At 36.2% G+C, this 18864-nt stretch overlaps 1 protein-coding gene and 1 long non-coding RNA gene across 3 annotated transcripts in view; both read left to right on the top strand.

Annotated features, from left to right (window-relative positions):
* The window catches only part of LOC149503039 (uncharacterized), a 238790-nt gene that overhangs the window by 194132 nt on the left and 25794 nt on the right, over positions 1-18864 (top strand). The gene's annotated exons all lie outside the window — the stretch shown is intronic.
* Positions 1-18864, top strand: part of LOC114247480 (uncharacterized) — a 77162-nt gene that overhangs the window by 32504 nt on the left and 25794 nt on the right. For both annotated transcript variants that reach the window (XM_089727932.1, XM_089727933.1), the window contains exon 2: positions 15157-15212. The gene's annotated coding sequence lies outside the window, so the exon portion shown is untranslated. The remainder of the gene's footprint in view (positions 1-15156; positions 15213-18864) is intronic.

Below are 18864 nucleotides of genomic sequence, written 5' to 3'. Positions count from 1 at the left end.
AGATTTTCGTGTTTGACGTATATAATGGTCCGCCAATAGTAAAGCATGCCTATTTTTCGGCTAAAATTGAGCTAAAAATCATTAACAATGCTACCAGAGGATAAATATCAAACTACCCACCCTACTAGCCAACATTCAACACTTCAGAAATAAATGTTGAATTGATAAGTCGTTTTTACTTAATTATTTTTAAAGAATCGTGGTTGTTTAATGTTTCAATACGGTGAATCTTAGATAGGAAGCGGTAGCTGTGTCATTTAAGAATAGCAATGTATTTTTTTTTACATAAATAATGATAAATGCAGTCTCTCACAATGCTATTTATTTTCTATATCTGCTTTAAAACAATCATGACCACCCGATTAATAGATACGAGCGTTTTTTTTCTAATACAATAACTGGGACTTCGAATTCACATTCCAAATTTATGAGCACAACATTTATTCATGTTTTAGCTTGAGATAACTCTTCGCAACCACCGGCCATTTGTCTAATGTCAGCCAACGTATGTAAAAGTAGACCGCGGGTTGCCAAATCAGGATAGAAGCTAACGGCAGTCTTTTTTTTTTATTGCCCATAGTAGGCAGACGAGCATATGGCCCACCCGATGGTGATAGGTTACCGTCGCCGATAGACTTTACCAACGTCAGGGGCAGAGCCAAGCCGTTGCCTAGTCTTCAAGTTATAATGAAACAAGATGAGGATGCTATTACGGAAGAACGATAGGGAAGTAGTGTTAGTAAGCCAAGGAGGCTGGGGTCACATACTTATCTTTACATTATCTTTCCGCTAACAAAATTTTATTGGCATAATGAAAAACTAAACGTAAAACGCTTAAAACCCCTATATAATTATTTTTGCTAACGTTTTTTGCCTTAGCGACAAGCAGAACAGCGAAACAGCAGAAAATGTTTTTTTTTTTTTTTTTTTTTTTTTTATTGCTTAGATTGGTGGACGAGCTCACAGCCCACCTGGTGTTAAGTGGTTACTGGAGCCCATAGACATCTACAACGTAAATGCGCCACCCACCTTGAGATATAAGTTCTAAGGTCTCAGTATAGTTACAACGGCTACCCCACCCTTCAAACCGAAACGCATTACTGCTTCACGGCAGAAATAGGCAGGGCGGTGGTACCTACCCGTGCGGACTCACAATAGGTCCTACCACCAGTGATTACGCAAATTATAATTTTGCGGGTTTGATTTTTATTACACGATGTTATTCCTTCACCGTGGAAGTCAATCGTGAACATTTGTTAAGTACGTATTTCATTCGAAAAATTGGTACCCGCCTGCGAGATTCGAACACCGGTGCATCGCAACAACGAATGCACCGGACGTCTTATCCTTTAGGCCACGACGACTTCTTGTGTTGATCCGGTGCCGATTTGCACCTTCAATCTTAGGTAATCAATGTTTAGACTAAATTTAACGGTGTCGTTGAACTAACAGTTGGGTATGAAGTACATTGAACCACGATTATGCGTAGGAGATGATTTACAAGACGTATTTACGTTGATCATTGCGAAAAAGCATCTTAAGCGCTGATCAAATGTCATTAGCAATGTCAGAATTCGGAGAACAAATTATCATTAAACCACGTCGTAATTTGTAACCACACCACAATAATTTACGTTACTTAGTAATTTTAGAGATTACAAGACCTACATAATATGTACTCACTTCAATATTTCAAATTCATAACAAGTTTTAATCATGGAAATTCGACCACGTTCCTTCATTTTACTGGTGGTAGGACCTCTTGTGAGTCCGCACGGGTAGGTACCACCACCCTGCCTATTTTTGCCGTAAAGCATAATGTGTTTCGGTTTAAAGGGTGGGGCAGCCGTTGTAACTATACTAAAATCTTAGAACTCACACATCTCAAGGTGGGTGGCGGCATTTACGTTGTAGATGTCTATGGACTGCACTAACCACGTAATACCAGGTGGGCTATGAGCTCGCTAACCAACAAAGCAATAAATAAATAAAAAACCCAATTTCGCAAATAACTCAAATGGCTCCTAGTCTGCCTTCGGGAACACTCAGATATTCTGTCTCTTATCCAATATGCTGTATAAGCTCATTTTTCCTTTATATGTATATGCGCGTGTCATTCTCTTTCATTCTCTTTTATTCGTTCCGTTGACTCACCCTGTTAGCCCAACCCACATTCTGTCCTTCACTGTTTAGATTGTGAAAACCAGTGCCGACCAATATTCGAATTTATGAGTCTATTTTCTTTAATACATATATGCAAAGTCCAGAAAGTATAACTTTGACCAAATTCTATTTCCTATTCTACACAATTTTTTTTTTATCGATACGTACTTATTTGATATGCATATTTGCATTCATGCACATTTACTAAATTTATATTTGCTTTTATGGCTCCATGAATTCGAATCGGCAAATCAAATTTTGTATGGCTATACGTTGATGGCCATTTTTCAATCAACTGTTTCAATCATTCAATTCAATCCATTATTATGGATTATTTCAATCCATGATATTTCATGGATAAAGGGTCTGCTTAAAACACTTATTCGTTCACAAACGTAAGAAATTAATATGAAAAATTCTCAAATGCGCCGCGGCGTAATATAAAGGAAATGACGGTCTAATTTCGAAACCGGTTTGCTTGTCCCATTATCTCTTTAACAACAAGCGAACACTTCAGTTTCAAGGGCGCGGACACCTCTCACCTTCCTCCGAACGATATCGAGGTAATTTCTCTCGATCTAATGTCGTCTATTGTTACAAAATAAAAAATTTGAACAAAACCTTGGGCCTTTGACAATAATGCAGTATTTATATGCTCGTCCAGTGAGTCATTTATTACATACAGAATGTTTGTTACGTCATTTTGAGGCTAGGTGTCTTTAGTCGGAAATTGTGTGTATTGGTAACTTAGTATACATCACTAATAGAGATGAGTCAAGTAAATGTATGGCAGGATATACAGTATATCGTATACCTGGTATCCGGCCAGGCTTGAAGTCGGATATCCGGCGAAATCTTGCCGATTTACTTTGCAAAGGTGATTTATGAACGATCGGGAGAACTAGGGTTTTTTTAAGAAAGAAGCAGCATGGTGGTGCGGTACTTACTTGTTCGTAGTGACCGATGCCCTAGGCCCGATGCCCTAGGCCATATTTATCGTGCCACCCTTAATTTTAGAATAAATTTAATTAATTTTGATCCTATGTAGTTATTTTAAATTTAAAATAACTTTATATGTTTTTTTTTCTTAAAAAAATATCTGAACTCATTTTCAAAAAAGGTCATGTTTACATTTTTCCGTCTTTGAAATATTGACATTTAAAAATTTTGCTGCCCTTCAAATCATACCGCCCTACGGTAGGCCCGTGAGACCCGGGCCTATGCGTAAGTCCATCACTGCTTGTTTGATACTACTAGTAGTATTATGTATCTACATAGAACAATTGATACTCCCTGATAGAGGATTTGAACCACTCCAATTTATATACGTCGTATTAAAATTGCTATTTATTGATTCTTTATTAAAATATCCTACTCCATCTATACATATAAATAAAATTGGAGTGTCTGTTTGTAATATTGAAATAACCGCTTTTTACTACATGCATATGAATATATGTACGGTACATACACCAAAATAACATTTTTTACCATTTTTGTCTGTCTGTCTCTCTGTTTGTTCCGCAAATCTCTGGAAAGGCTGGACCGATTTTGACCAGACTTTCACTGATAGGTAGCTGATGATATAAAGAGTAATTTAGGCTACTTTATTTAGACTAGCTAGCCCCGCAGCGTCAACCGGTCACGTCACGGTAACATCGCGGGACTCGGCTATCAATAATAAAACTTAAGGATTCCGAAGCGAAGTGAGGGCGGGTCGGTAGTCCTCAATATAAACTTTAGGAAGCTATTATACAAAATCAACCGAAGCTCCGAGTAATGAACCAACAAACGAGATACGACGTTGTACCTCCGAGCAAAGCAAATTCGATCACTAATTAATGTTTCATCGAATCTATACAGAAATTTCCAGTTAAAATGTTCGCTGGGGGATATAGAATTTGCGTTTGTAGATCGTGCTACGCGAAACTTGGCGGAGGGATCGAAATTACATACTTTTTTTTATTATTACTTAGATGGATGGACGATCTCACAGCCCACCTGGTGTCAAGTGGTTACTGGAGCCCATAGACATCTACAACGTAAATGCGCCACCCACCTCGAGATATAAGTTCTAAGGTCTCAGTATAGTTACAACGGCTGCCCCACCCTTCGAACAGAAACACATTACTGCTTCACGGCGGAAATAGGCGGGGTGGTGGTACCTACCCGTGTGGACTCCCAAGAGGTCCTACCACCAGTGAAAAAAAATATATATCATGCAATCTGGGTGATGATTTACACATCAAACAAATATTTATGATTTACTTTAAAATTAAGCAATCAGTACAGTGATGAATGTTTAAAAAACACAACAAACGTCAATAATAAAAATCAACGAAATACTTTAGGCCCAGTATCAATTTATATATTTTATTGGTATAAATATATATATAAACTAGCGACCCGCCCTCGCTTCGCTTCGGAAACTAATTTATTATTGATTTCTCCACTATTTAATGGATGTTATTATATATATAAACCTTCCTCTTCAATCACTCATCTATTAAAAAAAACGCATCAAAATCCGTTGCGTAGTTTTAAAGATTGAAGCATACATAGGGATATAGGGACAGAGAACGCGACTTTATTTTATACTATGTAGTGATAGTGATATAAACTTATTATTCAAAACTCCGTAATACTACATAAAAACAGTCCTATATTGTCAGATTCACAATAAATTGATAAATACAATAATAAACATTACTGCCAGATTTTTACCAAATACCAGTGATGCTTGCAGCTTCGTATGAAGCATAGCTTTGAACATAAATGACCAATAAAATAGAATACTATTCACGATTCACCTTTATGCCCCTTAAATGTCGACAACTGATCTTTCGCCTTAGTTTCTAAAGGACACTGCAAACGAAGCACCTAACGTTTTTCTTTTTCGACAGGAACAAAAAAAAATCAGTTTAGTTTAAGTTAGTACACGTTTTGACTGCGGGAATGGTCTGTTTGCACACTTATTGACATCTATTAGGTTATGTAAACATTAGGGAATGGGTCTTCTTTAATTCATCATCATTATCCTGCCCTTCTCCCAGTCACCTGGGGACGGCGCAACATGTTTGCTCCTTCCGTACTCTTCCATCATATACCATTTTTTCGCTCACCCCCCTCCTACCCATATCGTCTCTCACACAATCCATCCATTTCTTCTTAGGTCTACCTCTTCCTCTAAATCCTTCCACATTCATAGTTAACACTCTCTTAACAACCTCATTTTCATTTCGTCTCATCACATGTCCATACCATCCCAAACGCGCACTCCCCAGCTTCTCTGTCACAGGTGCCACTTTCAGACTTCCTCTAACATATTCATTCCGTATTCTATCCATTCTCGTTACTCCACACATCCATCGCAACATTCGCATCTCTGCTGCATGCATGGGTCTTCTTTAATTACTCTAAAAAAAGGAGGCCTGAATTCCGAGAATCCACGAAGATAATTTATAATCAAACGTGCACACGTATCTACATAAAAACGATTTAAACAAAAATGATTTCCGGCCTTGGCTCTAATGACGGGTTTTATAAAATTGAATCAGCACAACATCATTCAACATTGTCGAGTCCGGCAGACGTGAAGATAATTCTTTTCTTCTTTAAAATATTCAATTTTCTTTTACGTCAATGTATTCAGCTTGTAACATTTTAATCGCAAATAAATTTAGCCTTCTTGTAAAGGTTCCATTGGCCTTTTGTTATTTTAACCGCCGCGCCACTGGGGACGTTCATTTTTGTTCCGGTCGTGCGTGTTTTATTTCGTGTGTCGGGATTTTCCTTTGCGAATTTTGCTCACGCAATATTTAAATTTGATTGAGATAAGAGTGATTTTTCATATGTGTACTTTATTTACTGTATGTATTTATTTATGTCGTGTACACTAGTTTTTAAATGGTGAATTTTTAATACTCCTTTACTTTACTTTTTATTGAACAGAATAGAAAATAAAGAATTAATGATAAATTAACTTTCCACAAAAAGATTCTACAAAAAGTAATATTGGTTTTTAAAAAATTATCCAAAATACAGCACGATGAAAATAATCTGTTTCTTCAAATAAATTTGTTACCATAAAATTTGTCATCAAAAGAGAGTATTGAATACGTCATTTCTTACAAGTATATAGATAATAATGAAAAAAAGAAACTGTTTTGTAGCATTAATTCGTCATTTGTATCCTAGTTTCTCCTCACTTGATGTATACTTCTCTATTGAAAGCAGTCTATATCCACGTGGAATCACACCCTTTGTTTTAGATCGATTTCACTTCGAGATTTTTATCGTAAGTTTTGTGTTCGACTACCCGCAAATATGCTCTAATCATTTGATCAGGCCTTTTTCCTCAATCGGTAACCTTATTGAGAACATCAATATTGTGACTAAAAAAATCCTTTTCGCATTCAGACAGACAGTTTCATGTCGGTGATCGGTTCTGGTAGAATAAACATCTTAATCCGGAATTTCATTTAAGATATGTAGTATCTTGCTTCAATATTTCATTCGTATCGTATTTTGAACATCTTCAAATAAATTCTGATTGCATTACAAGTACCGCATTGGGAATAGTAAGTTCTAAATTGTTAATTAATTTTGTAAAATCTGAAAAAAGGAAAGTGTAAACCATAAAATGACCACTATAGAAGAAGATTACAACATAGACGGAGCTAATTTAACCAGCTAAACAATTCGACGATTTTTTTTAATGAAGACACAAAACGAACACATTTTCGGGAATAAAATACAATACGGTTTCGGATCTAGATAATAAATAAATAAGTAAATAAATATTTACTAACAATCACGCCACGTTAACTGGTCCCGTGATAAGTTCGTAAAGAACTTGTGTTACAGGTACCAGATAACGGAAATAAATGTAAGATTTTTATTATACACATACATATATTTAATATACAATCATAACCCTGGAAAAGACATTTTATATTTATCATACAAATATTTTCCCTTGGCGGGATTCGAACCCAGATAATAATACTATGCGTATAACGTCAAGTAATAATAATGACTAACTGCACTTATATTTTCCTTAATAACAGAACGACGCCAAAATCCACTGCAAGGTTAATGCGTTTTGCAAGTCGGACATTATGCAAATATGTATATTCTCTCAAGGATACGTGTGATTGTACTGCAAACGTCCATCTTGCTTGTGGTTCACGACCAAATAATAATTACCATACATGAGATTAATGCGTTATTTTACATTTAACATTGAGTGACTGCCACATTGACGCGAAACGTAGCTTACGCTTAGTCCGTGAGAACGTATTTCCCCATTTCCTACTGTACCTAGGTTGTGACATTACTTGCCTAAGCTACTATCGTTGCTCGACTACAAAACGATCAAAAGTTAGTGCTATCAGCATTCTGAACTTACTTGTTAACTCAATCTTACCCTTTAACTCCTTTGAACTACAAAGGCTTAACTTAACAAAAGGGGGCTCGTTGGCTGTTTCATTGACCCCAGATTTTGGGATGAAGGTAAAATACGAAAATCATTCTAGTACTGCAACCGACGCTGTTATAATATTACGATTGCTTTGAAACATAAATAGATTTAGTGATGCAATCAACTGGCCGCAGTCGTATTAATTATTTCAAAATTAATCGTTGTCTTTTACCTACGTGCCCCATGTCTAATTTCATGTGTATAATTCAATTTGTTTTTACATTAAAGTAAACAAAATAACATTGAAACTTAATTACCTCATTACATTTTCTAAAGTGAAAGCGTAACGTGTTTTTCGTTTGCTCTCTTTTCGGATTGACAATTAGGACAAGAGAAAACACCTAAACGCTTCGTGAGCGACCTGCTATTATCTGTTTAGATCTAGTTTAAGATTTCAATCTTTCTAAAACAGTTTATCTGATAGTGGCTTAGCGGTATTTGTTTTTTTTTTTACCTCACGAGACTGAACTTATTTAACGGCGTTGGACCCCTTATGACATGTCCTTCTTTAGGTTTGAAAAGAGTCCTCGGGTAGACCGCGACTTGGCTATATCTTTGGACGCCAGCCAATGCCATGCGTATGCCGCTCGACATTCGCAGGCAACAAAAAATAATTTTACTTTAATTGATGGCGCCAAGCGTTAGTGGATTGCGTTGCCAATTAAATGAATTTCGCATATTTAAATGATAAATAGGGATGTTTCTGTGTTTTGGAAGGTTACTACTTTATCTTGTACAATTAGTAAATACGAATAAAATGAAATATTATATTTTTCTAGTTTTTTGTAGGATATAACTGAAAAATGACATAGCAACTATTGCTCACAAATATTGGTACCGGGAGAAGTATATGCGAATCATGCACATCTTGCTTGATCTTTCGATCCTCATTTTTAATCTCAATGTCATGATGTTATGTTAATGATAACCAAAACAGACCTAAAAGTTTTAGTTGCGGATTCTCTGTGATACTTTTGCTATTATTAAAATCATTATTATGGTTTAGACTCGCATTTATTATTTTCAGTTTATTTACTCCCAAATGTTTCGGACTGAACGAAACGCAATAAATCGATCGTAATATAAACACGAGATTAAACTGTAAAAAAGTACTATTAATTGTATGAAAAGTAGTTAGATCGGTGTGATCTAATCGGCCACAAAATCGATTATGTATAATTGATACTAGTATATCGTTTATCGAGTATCTTACATCACTTGCGTGTGATTGATGGACGACACTCCCACGTACATAACAATATTAGCATATGAACGTGCAATATTTTGTATTAGCTTTACAAAATTACCTATCCTGTCCCGGGCATAGAATTTGCTAGATGTTTTAATAAGAATGTCGTTTTCAACGCGCTAATGGCTCGAGCTATCGTTACTTCAAACAGTCCGACTATAAAATATGAGATATGATAATTATTCACAACATAAAAGCATTGTGCATTGTTCAACGCTTCCGTGATTATATGTGGTAATTTAATCGTTTGAAATAGCCAATGAATAAACCCGGGCTTTTTTAGAAAAGTAAACTATTCGATGCTGTGTTGAATCTCAATTCTATGTTGGTCTTCATTAGTCTTGAGGGATTACTGGTGGCGCGGAGGCTTATCCTGATTTACCAGGACAGGTGGGCGAGCAAGGGGTCAGTTAGGAGGGATCGTGGTATGGACACAAACTTAATTACTGTTGTTTTCACTTTTAATCAAAGATAAATAGTGTAAGGCAGAGTAAGCTACTTATTTCGTTCATGCACATCTTTAAATTAATACGTGAAGCAAAAACTTGGTATCCCTTTTTACGAAAATTGCGCGGACGGAGGAGTATGAAGTTTTCCACACTTATAGAGAATATAGAGAAGAAGTGCACAATGCTAATATATTTTTTAAATAATGCATAAAAGATACATTTAATCAATAAAGAAAACATTACACACATTACCATGTATTTGACACACACACATATACTCTTTGTTTATTGCACTGAAGTATTGTCAAACTTTTGTTAATATTGCTTAAAGTCTGTAGTCAAATTGAAAATATGTAGGTTAGTATTGTTTATCTTTAATATTACGAGTATTTGTCTATAGTGTAGTCTTGGCGAAATTTGTAACAATAGGACCATCATAATGTTGAAACCTATAATTTCAATTAGTTATAGTCGAATTTCGACTACTGCGGGACCACTAGTGTCGATAATTTTGACACTTGACAATACCTATATATTTTAAGGACATTATTAATAAAATTGATGACCACCATAGTTTTCAGACTCCTTCTTCGTATGCCAGCAAAATGTAACATATGTACGTAAGCTGTTTTACTTATAATCCTAAACAAACAGAAGGCGCTCCTAGGAATCACGGTCGGTTTCATTTACCAATATATATTTGTTGTTACGTTTATAATTCCGTCTTGATGTTGTACTGAAATCGAAGTTTCCCGACGGCAAATACAAGTTTGTACTTAGTCATCTTAAATGTCTCATTGTTGAAACTCGGGCTAGTGTGACTGTTGTTGAAATTACTCGCTCTGTACATACATAGTGCCTATGTAATTTAAGCGCATGTTAACTGACTTCAAATATATCAAGTATATCACATGTGACTAGAAGATGTATGGAAATGTAGTGCAAGGTAGAGGGGGAAGAGGTAGACCGAAGAAGATATGGATGGAGTGTGTGAATGACGATATGAGAGAAGAGTGAGTGTTGAGATGACGGTTGATAGAAGAGAATGGAATAGAAAAATTCGCTATGCCGACCCCACCTAGTGAGAAAAAGTGGAGACAAAGAAGAAGTTAAATGACTTCAAATAATAAATAGTGGAGGTCAGTTGGCGTAGGTTTATTAAATATAAAGATATGATTGGAATTAATATTTATATCACGTGGCTCACAAAGCACCGCCTTAACAATTATGCAAACTTCAACTCCTCGTTCACATAAATGAGACACGCGAGAGATATTCACACATGTGGGTCACCGTACAAAGTTTTGTGAACACCTACTCGCGTACTTTAGTTTACTTCACGCAATAGAATTAAGGACTTACCACACTCTGGAGCTCGAACACAAACAGACAATTAGAAGTTTTGTTTGTCTATAGAATTGTTTTGGGTAATACGATTATGTTGCGTAGTAAGATTGATCGAGAGGCGTTTGCTTTTTCTTATTAAGGCAAATGAATACATTATCTCATTGCCGATTTCTAATGCTATCGGAACTCCTAGACCTGTCATTCTGAATATAAAATAAAAATTGTCATGCTCCTTAAAAAAGGAGATTTGAAAACAGGAAGAATGGCGTATTTATTCAAAGTCGCTATTAACCTTACAGGCTTGTGAATTGTGCCCTCAAACTCCCTACATTATGTGGGTTTTATTTTCTTCCGTCATCATAGTAGTTATTCGTAAATACGTAATTTAGTAAGCAATGGCAGCTCAGCCGTACCATGTTGTCCGCCTTCTAACGGAGTGAAAAAAATTAAAATAAGCCCAATGAAGTCGCATTTCTCGATACAAATAAATGGGCCAATTTCTCCTTTAGACATAGTGTGAATACCTCGAGACTCAAAGAAGATACTCATAACGTGATATATACATATATACATTTCAATATTTCACTAAAGGAATCGAAAAGAAAAATTTAATTCGAACCTTTTCAAAATGATCACAAGAATAACTTTAAAATACAAAACACCGCTTCCAAGAATCAGATCTGAGAATGAATTTTTCACGAAACATAATTTGATTTCGCCCTCCTTTCATCCAATCTTACGAAAGATGAAATTTCTTCTGAAACTTTCGCAGAACTCCTTTTGTGATCGAAAAGTTAAAGATAGCTTTCAGCATTCTTGGATTTGGCCAGAAGTTCCTGATAATAAAAAGTACTTACAAGCTACTAAATATATTAGGGAACGAAAGCTACTATCAGTCACTCGTTATTGTTTAAAAAGGTAGTCAGATGTTATTGCAAAGCTTTTAAAACTTATATCCAAGACGGTGCAGCATTTTTTACAACAAGAAATCACCAAAAGTCGCGTCACAACTTCCTTTGAGGTCCAATGGAACTTTAATAAGTGCAAGGGAAGCGTATTGTCGCGGTATCATCCAAGCATGACCATTAGTCCTCGCAGCTCCAGCTTGAGGAGACTCAGAGTGCGTTCTTCCGTGACCCCGGCTACTGTTGCGTTAAACAAGGGTGCATAGCTCTCACACGTCTTTAAGACCATTCGTCGGCGTCACAGTGTAACTGGATCTCAGATATCTCATTAACTATGTGGCCTTTATCTTGCCGAGGCACTTGCCGACATGCAACAGGTACCTATTGTTATTACGCGGCATTATGTTACAAAACTATCTGTGACAAACTCGGCAAGGTCGTTTTCGTACTTTCTATATTAGTACCAGTTATATTATTATTGAGATATTGTTTGTTACGTTTTGCTCCTAAATTAGCAACAATTCCACTAGAGGGTTTAGTGTGGCGTACAATTGGTGATGGTGTAATGTGATTTCATCTGGCTTACTGTATTTCCCTCCCCAGACTTGAACACCTAAGTAATGGCAGGTCATATTCAAAGTCGTCATGTGCGGGTACCAATCTCTTGCGTATTTTTGCCACAATGCATTTGAGTTTGGTCGTATCAATACTATTGGAATATGAGCCTTATGCTTCAAAGTAGACTGCAGTATTTATGTCGTGACATCAACGTGGATAATGGGATAGTAATAATAGCTGTTGGAGAATGAATATCTTGGGTAGTGGAACGTTCTTAACCTCGTATGTCAAAATTACAGAGTCGAATATTAATTTTAATTTTCAAGAATTTCAATAACAAGTCCTTAATAGTTATAAAAACAAAAAAAAACTAACTACGATTGTGACAATTGAAACAAAGGGACATTATTACACCGTAGATAATCAAAATGCAACGTGTATATTTTGTATTAGATAGGTACAAGTGAGTGAGTCAATCGTTTACACGTGTTTACTGAGTTGTTTTTGTTTAATTTAACTTGAATACAGACCAACTCACTGACAGCCGAGCTCTGTGCAACTACTGTTGTCATATCACTTGACAGTTGGCAGCGAAATCTCAATCGTATTAGCCAAAATACGCCTCTCGATTGAGCACGTTATGAGACGTGCTGATGAGTTTCTATGTTGTTTTATTGGGTCCTCGAAGACGACCATGATTGATTTTCTGCAGAAAAAGGCAGCGCCAAGGTTTCAACCTGAGCAGACTTCCACAAACTAATTTCAGCTTAACCTAAATTTAGTAGATCACAGAAATATTGACAAAATTAAAATCACCTACCAAATCGGGCGTAGTTGGTATAGCACCTTAAGCCACCAACGATTAGTTAGGGAAAAAAAATATATATATAACAAATCGTCCACCTATATTCAATTACAGTTGCTAATGAAATATTAATCTTGAAAGAGATATTAGTTGCGTGTCGGTACGTCATCACATTATTGAACGGTTATTGAACTACGCATTCGATGTTGGCACGGATTAGTGGTTAATAAGTCAGACGGTGGTCGTAAATCTTCTTGACTTGTTATTCCTTCGTTTCTCGTTATCTACTCAGTGGAAGTCATCCGGGAATACACTAACGTGGTTAGGTTCATTCTTCATTAGAGGACTTTTCAAACAGAGAGCTGCGAAGCTCCTTTATAAAAATATTCTAATTTTGAAACAGAATCGCATGATTTTAATAATATTTGGTCTTGTTTTGTCTGAAATCCGACATTGTCATCTGTCGCACATGGACCTTTTATTATAAAATATGCTGTTTTTTTTTTATTGCTTAGATGAGTGTATGATCTCACAGCCCACCTGGTGTTAAGTGGTTACTGGAGCCCATAGACGTCCACAACGTAAATGCGTCACCCACCTTCAGATATAAGTTCTAAGGTCTCAATATAGTTACGACGGCTGCCCCACCCTTCAAACCGAAACGCATTACTGCTTCACGGCAGAAATAGGCAGGGCGGTGGTACCCACCCGTGCGGACTCACAAGAGGTCCTACCACCAGTAATATGTGGATTTCGAGGTGATCGGTGATCATCTCCTTTTTACCTTCACACCTATCGCCACCGGAGCAAAGCTTGTTCATACTAACTGATATTGCTGCGATCATCCACAGTGCGTTTACAGAAATCTTTTTTGCCAGGTTCCATCTGGGTCTGGAAACTCAACCCCACGGTTTTTCCGGAGTGCTATGGCATGTCTTAAAATGAGTATAGATGTTTTCCTGTAAAAAAATACATATGTAGTAAACAGTTTAATCTATACTAATATATAAATCTACAGTGGTTTTTACGGATGTTCCGTTATAACTACTGAACCATGCCGGATGCATGTACTTAATGAATAGGCTAATATTTATATGAGTGTTGGACTCCCTAATAATAATGACCATAAATAATAATGTTAATTGTAAATTCCCAGCGAAGCGGGCCTAGTACGGCTAGTCTATACTAATTTTATATATAAGAAAATTATATTTAGATAGAAAAATCGAGTTATATTAGGCTCCCGCGGCCATTTAATATCAGGTGTGTCGTCAACTTGTAAGCCGATCAATTAAAAAACGTCATTCTTAGCGTAAATCTGCCCAACAAAACGACAAATAATACAAAAAGCATTAATTAACCGAGTTTCTCAAGATATTTCACAATAAAAGACAAAAAAAATGAATTGTAGACACTGATATTAAACACACATCAAGGACAGATTTCTGATATCTAATCAAGGGTGAAGCGTTACCAATTATTGGCCAATACGAATGAAATTTTAATACCAGTATTAAACCAAGCTTCGCCGCGCAACTTATAAAACTCAGCGGAACACAACTAACTATATACATATGACGTCATTTTCACTATATACATAATATGACGAAATATGCATGCTATGTGATAAATATAATCAAAATTATTAATCTCGTGATGTTAAAATATCAAATCATTAAGATTTCACAAATGTGAATTTTTTTTTATTGCCTAGATGTGTGGACGAGCTCACAGCCCACCTGGTGTTAAGTGGTTACTGGAACCCATAGACATCTACAACGTAAATGCGCCACACACCTTGAAATATAAGTTCTAAGGTCTCAGTATAGTTACAACGGCTGCCCCACCCTTCAAACCGAAACGCATTACTGCTTCACGGCAGAAATAGGTGGGGCGGTGGTACCTACCCGTGCGGACTCACAAGAGGTCCTACCACCAGTAATTACGCAAATTATAATTTTGCGGGTTTCATTTTTATTACACGATGTTATTCCTTCACCGTGGAAGTCAATCGTGAACATTTGTTGAGTACGTATTCCGATTTAGAATAAATTTTATCACACAAATAAAATTTTAATTATGATTTATTTCTGATAATTTTTAACGTCGCGTTCGCGTGTGATTGTTTTATTATAAATAAATAAGTTTTGTATCAAAATGTGTCAGGTATAATGATTAATTTTATATGTTATTTACAGATAAATATCAGGGACACAGATGATAGCCCCGTGAACACCTGAACCGACTGAAATAGGTGAGTTGAAAAACCTTCACAAGATCTGTTAGTGGGTTTTGGGTCACTTCTGTAGAGGTTGTTACCGATTGTGACGTCGATAATAAAGAACTAATATACATAATGAAAGACATAGTTTATTCTCTAATATGGTACACGTGTTTATATGTAGACAGGCGCCCGGCTATAGAAAATACACATAAATTAGTTACACACATAGATAAGCAACTCAAGCACTCACAAACAAAAAATGTTTACGGGCGTCGGCCACTAGATGGTTTCGCTTCGCTCTCATTGCTCCTGTAGATGGCAGTAACATATTAACTACGCTACATTTTATTTTTAATGAAGGATTTTGTAAATTTTCAGAAACCACAAATTGATAAAATTTAATCAATTTGTCTACAACAAATAAAGCCTTGTATCCTTGCCTTGTATTGTGTTATCACATTTTATAAATTTTATTATGAAAATCCCAACATGATAAAAATTACTGATTCCCTGATTTTGGCTTGGCCCCCTTGTCCCACCGGTGGGCCGCGTGGCGTTCAACGTGTCAAAAGAAAGCCCAGGTCATGACCGGTGCTTGTGGTACCTAAAAGCACCATTAATGGTTCGGGCGGATCCGTAATGACGTGCCAGTTACTATATTTATTATTAATAGAAGCAGTTACATACCCGCGATGCTTACTCAGCGGCGAGAGCTGTCTATACTTGCTTTATATTCAGTCAATACTGAGTCACAAGTTCCGCTAAACATAGAACTCAGTCTGCCTAAGATTAAATCGAGAAATAACTCGTACATAGTAAAGCTTTCAGCGAGAACTTAACTAGTGACTTATGATGTTGCTTAAAAGAAACGAGTTTGAAGATAAAAAGGCTTTTTATAATAATATGAATTCAAAAATAAACTTATTATTTTTGGTGATATTTGTCAAAAAGTCAGGGTGAGTTAGAAAATGTATTTATAATTATAATAATTAAAATTATTTAAAAAAATAATTAGTATTGTCATCATCAGTTCTTGATATGTATGCAATTTTTAAAGTTAATAATCTTTTTTTAAGTTATCAACAATTACGATACATGAGGTTAAACTAATAAAAACGTGTTCAAAATGATTACGGTAGGTTGCACTTGACATTGTCAATGACCGGGGGCGGCCGTCACAACCTTATTACAGTTGGAACGTCAGCCTTCAATTAAACTGCAACAAAAAAATTTTACTTATCGGTTTTCGTGAAACCCCAGGTAGCAGCATTCACGTTAAGATGTCGATGTAACCACTTGACTAGCCGTTAGCTCGTCGATCGATCAAGCGCAATAATAATAAATTTGATTACCTTCATTCCCGATCCTGCGGACAGAATGGAAAGCAGTCGACGTCGCCCAAAACACGTCATCTCGGATCCTCCCGATCCACTAACGGTGCTTTTAGGTACCTCAAGCGCCGGTCACCGTTCTCCTCGAACCCGTCGCTTGCGACGAAGGGCTCGACGAGTAAACTAACTCTCAGACACAGCCCACTGAGTTTCTCGCCCGATCCTCTCAGTGGGTCGCGTTTCCGATCCGGTGGTAGATTCTGCGAAGCACGGCTCTTGCTAGGGTTCGTGTTAGCAACGTCGTCAGGTTTGAGCCCCGTGAGCTCACCTACTAGCTACGGTTACGCTGGAATAGCCGCTCCAGGCTACCAGCTTAGATAGGGAAAAAAAAAAAAATGATTACCTTTTTGTTCCTACATCTAAATCAAGAAGTCTGATGCGAACTATACAACTCCTTATCGTTTCGCGATATAATTAATTTATTACTGGAACGAATCAAAAAGCCACATCTACTCCGATGGATAACGTTTTACGGTTTCTAAACGATTTAAATCAATCTCATAGAAAGCTAAAGTGTGCAGAATTGCTCTTTTATTAAATGCTATACGAATTTATGCTGGACGTCGCTACTGGATGATGCGAGAGAAGATAGTTTTGGATATGTTTTTTTTGTACTTTTTTTTATTTGAGAGAGAGAGAGAGAGAGAGAGGTCTTATCGCTAAAAGCGATCTCTTCTAGACAACCGTTTGTACCTTGAGATATAAGTTCCAAAGTCTCAAGTATAGTTACAACGGCTGCCTCACCCTTCAAACCGAAACGTATTACTGCTTCATGGCAGAAATAGGCAGGGTGGTGGTACCGACCCGTGCGGACTCACAAGAGGTCCTACCATCAGTCATTACGCAAATTATAATTTTGCGGGTTTGATTTTTATTACACGATGTTATTCCCTCACCCTGGAAGTCAATCGTCAACATTTGTTGAATACGTATTTCATTAGAAAAAACTGAACACTATTTCCATACTGAATTATTCCGAAATTGCTAATTTAGTCGTTTGAGTGTGAAATCATAACAGACGAGAGCTATTTCATAAACAATATCAATATGAGCCAGGTATTCCAGTTATAAAACGCTAAATCGAGACAAAACTAGTTCGGACGCACCGAAACACGTTTTGCGTTTCGTAATTATATGCAAACGACAAAGAAAGAAAGACTTGAACATTTCGCATGCAAGATACAATACCGTTTTGAGATAAATAGAGGAAACATCAAATGTCAACGACCTCGGAACAGGAGCTGCGAACGACGCCATGTTGTATATTTGTATATTACTAGTGGTCGCCCGGTCGTCGAAATTCGACTATAATTAGTTTAAATTATAAGTTTGTACACTAATAAGATTCTATTTTCAAAGACTATCTATACTAATATTATAAAGAGGAAAGATTTGTTTGTTTGTTTGTTTCGAATAGGCTCCAAAACTACTGGACCGATTTGAAAAATTATTTTTCCATTAGAAGCCGACATTGTCCCTGATGAACATAGGCTACTTTTTTTAATTTTTATTTTATTTTATTTTTTTGGTTTCATGTGTGTTTTAATGTTTCCGAAGCGAAGCGAGGGCGGGTCGCTAGTTTATTATACTTCTATAATCACAAATTTCGCCAAGACGAAAAATATTAATAAAGACAAACAATATTTAATCTATTCTCAATTTGACCACAGTCGTCAAGAACAAAAGTTTGACAATAAATAAATAGTATGCATGCGTGTGTGCGTCAAATACATGGTAGTGTGTGTAATTTTTTTTTTATTGATTTAATGTATTAAAAAAGGCACTATTTAAAAAAAAATAACTTTCTGCACTCCTCCTCTATATTCTCTATCAGTGTGGGAAATTTCATACTTCTCGGTCCGCGCAATTTTCGTTAAAAGGGATACAAAGTTTTTCCTTCACGTATTAATATATAGATACAATTTTACTTGTTCATAGTTCGGCGATATACCGCCTTCCCTCCGTTAAATATATCTGAGGTTTGAGTCTATAATATCGCACCGTTAGAATTGAGTTTAATCCAAAAATTTGGTTTTTTTTGGCCAACGCCAACAATGTAATTGAAAATTCCGATTTAAATACTGTAAGCATTTGATTTAAAAAAAACGAAAACTGTACTTTATCCTTTTCTAGACTAAAATTGAAATAAAATTTTCAATTTTAAAAGTTTAATTGTATAAACTGATGGAATACATCTTTAAAAGTAATTTTAAAAAAAGCATTTTCTTAAAGATTTTAGTTACCTAAGTACATTTATCGAGTTCCAGCGTTATGACAGAATTTCATACGTC

This window comes from Bombyx mandarina, chromosome 05, assembly GCF_030267445.1.
Source record: "Bombyx mandarina strain Sakado chromosome 05, ASM3026744v2".
In the NCBI taxonomy this organism is placed as follows: Eukaryota; Metazoa; Arthropoda; class Insecta; order Lepidoptera; family Bombycidae; genus Bombyx; species Bombyx mandarina.
This window is presented reverse-complemented; position numbering and strand designations above follow the sequence as displayed.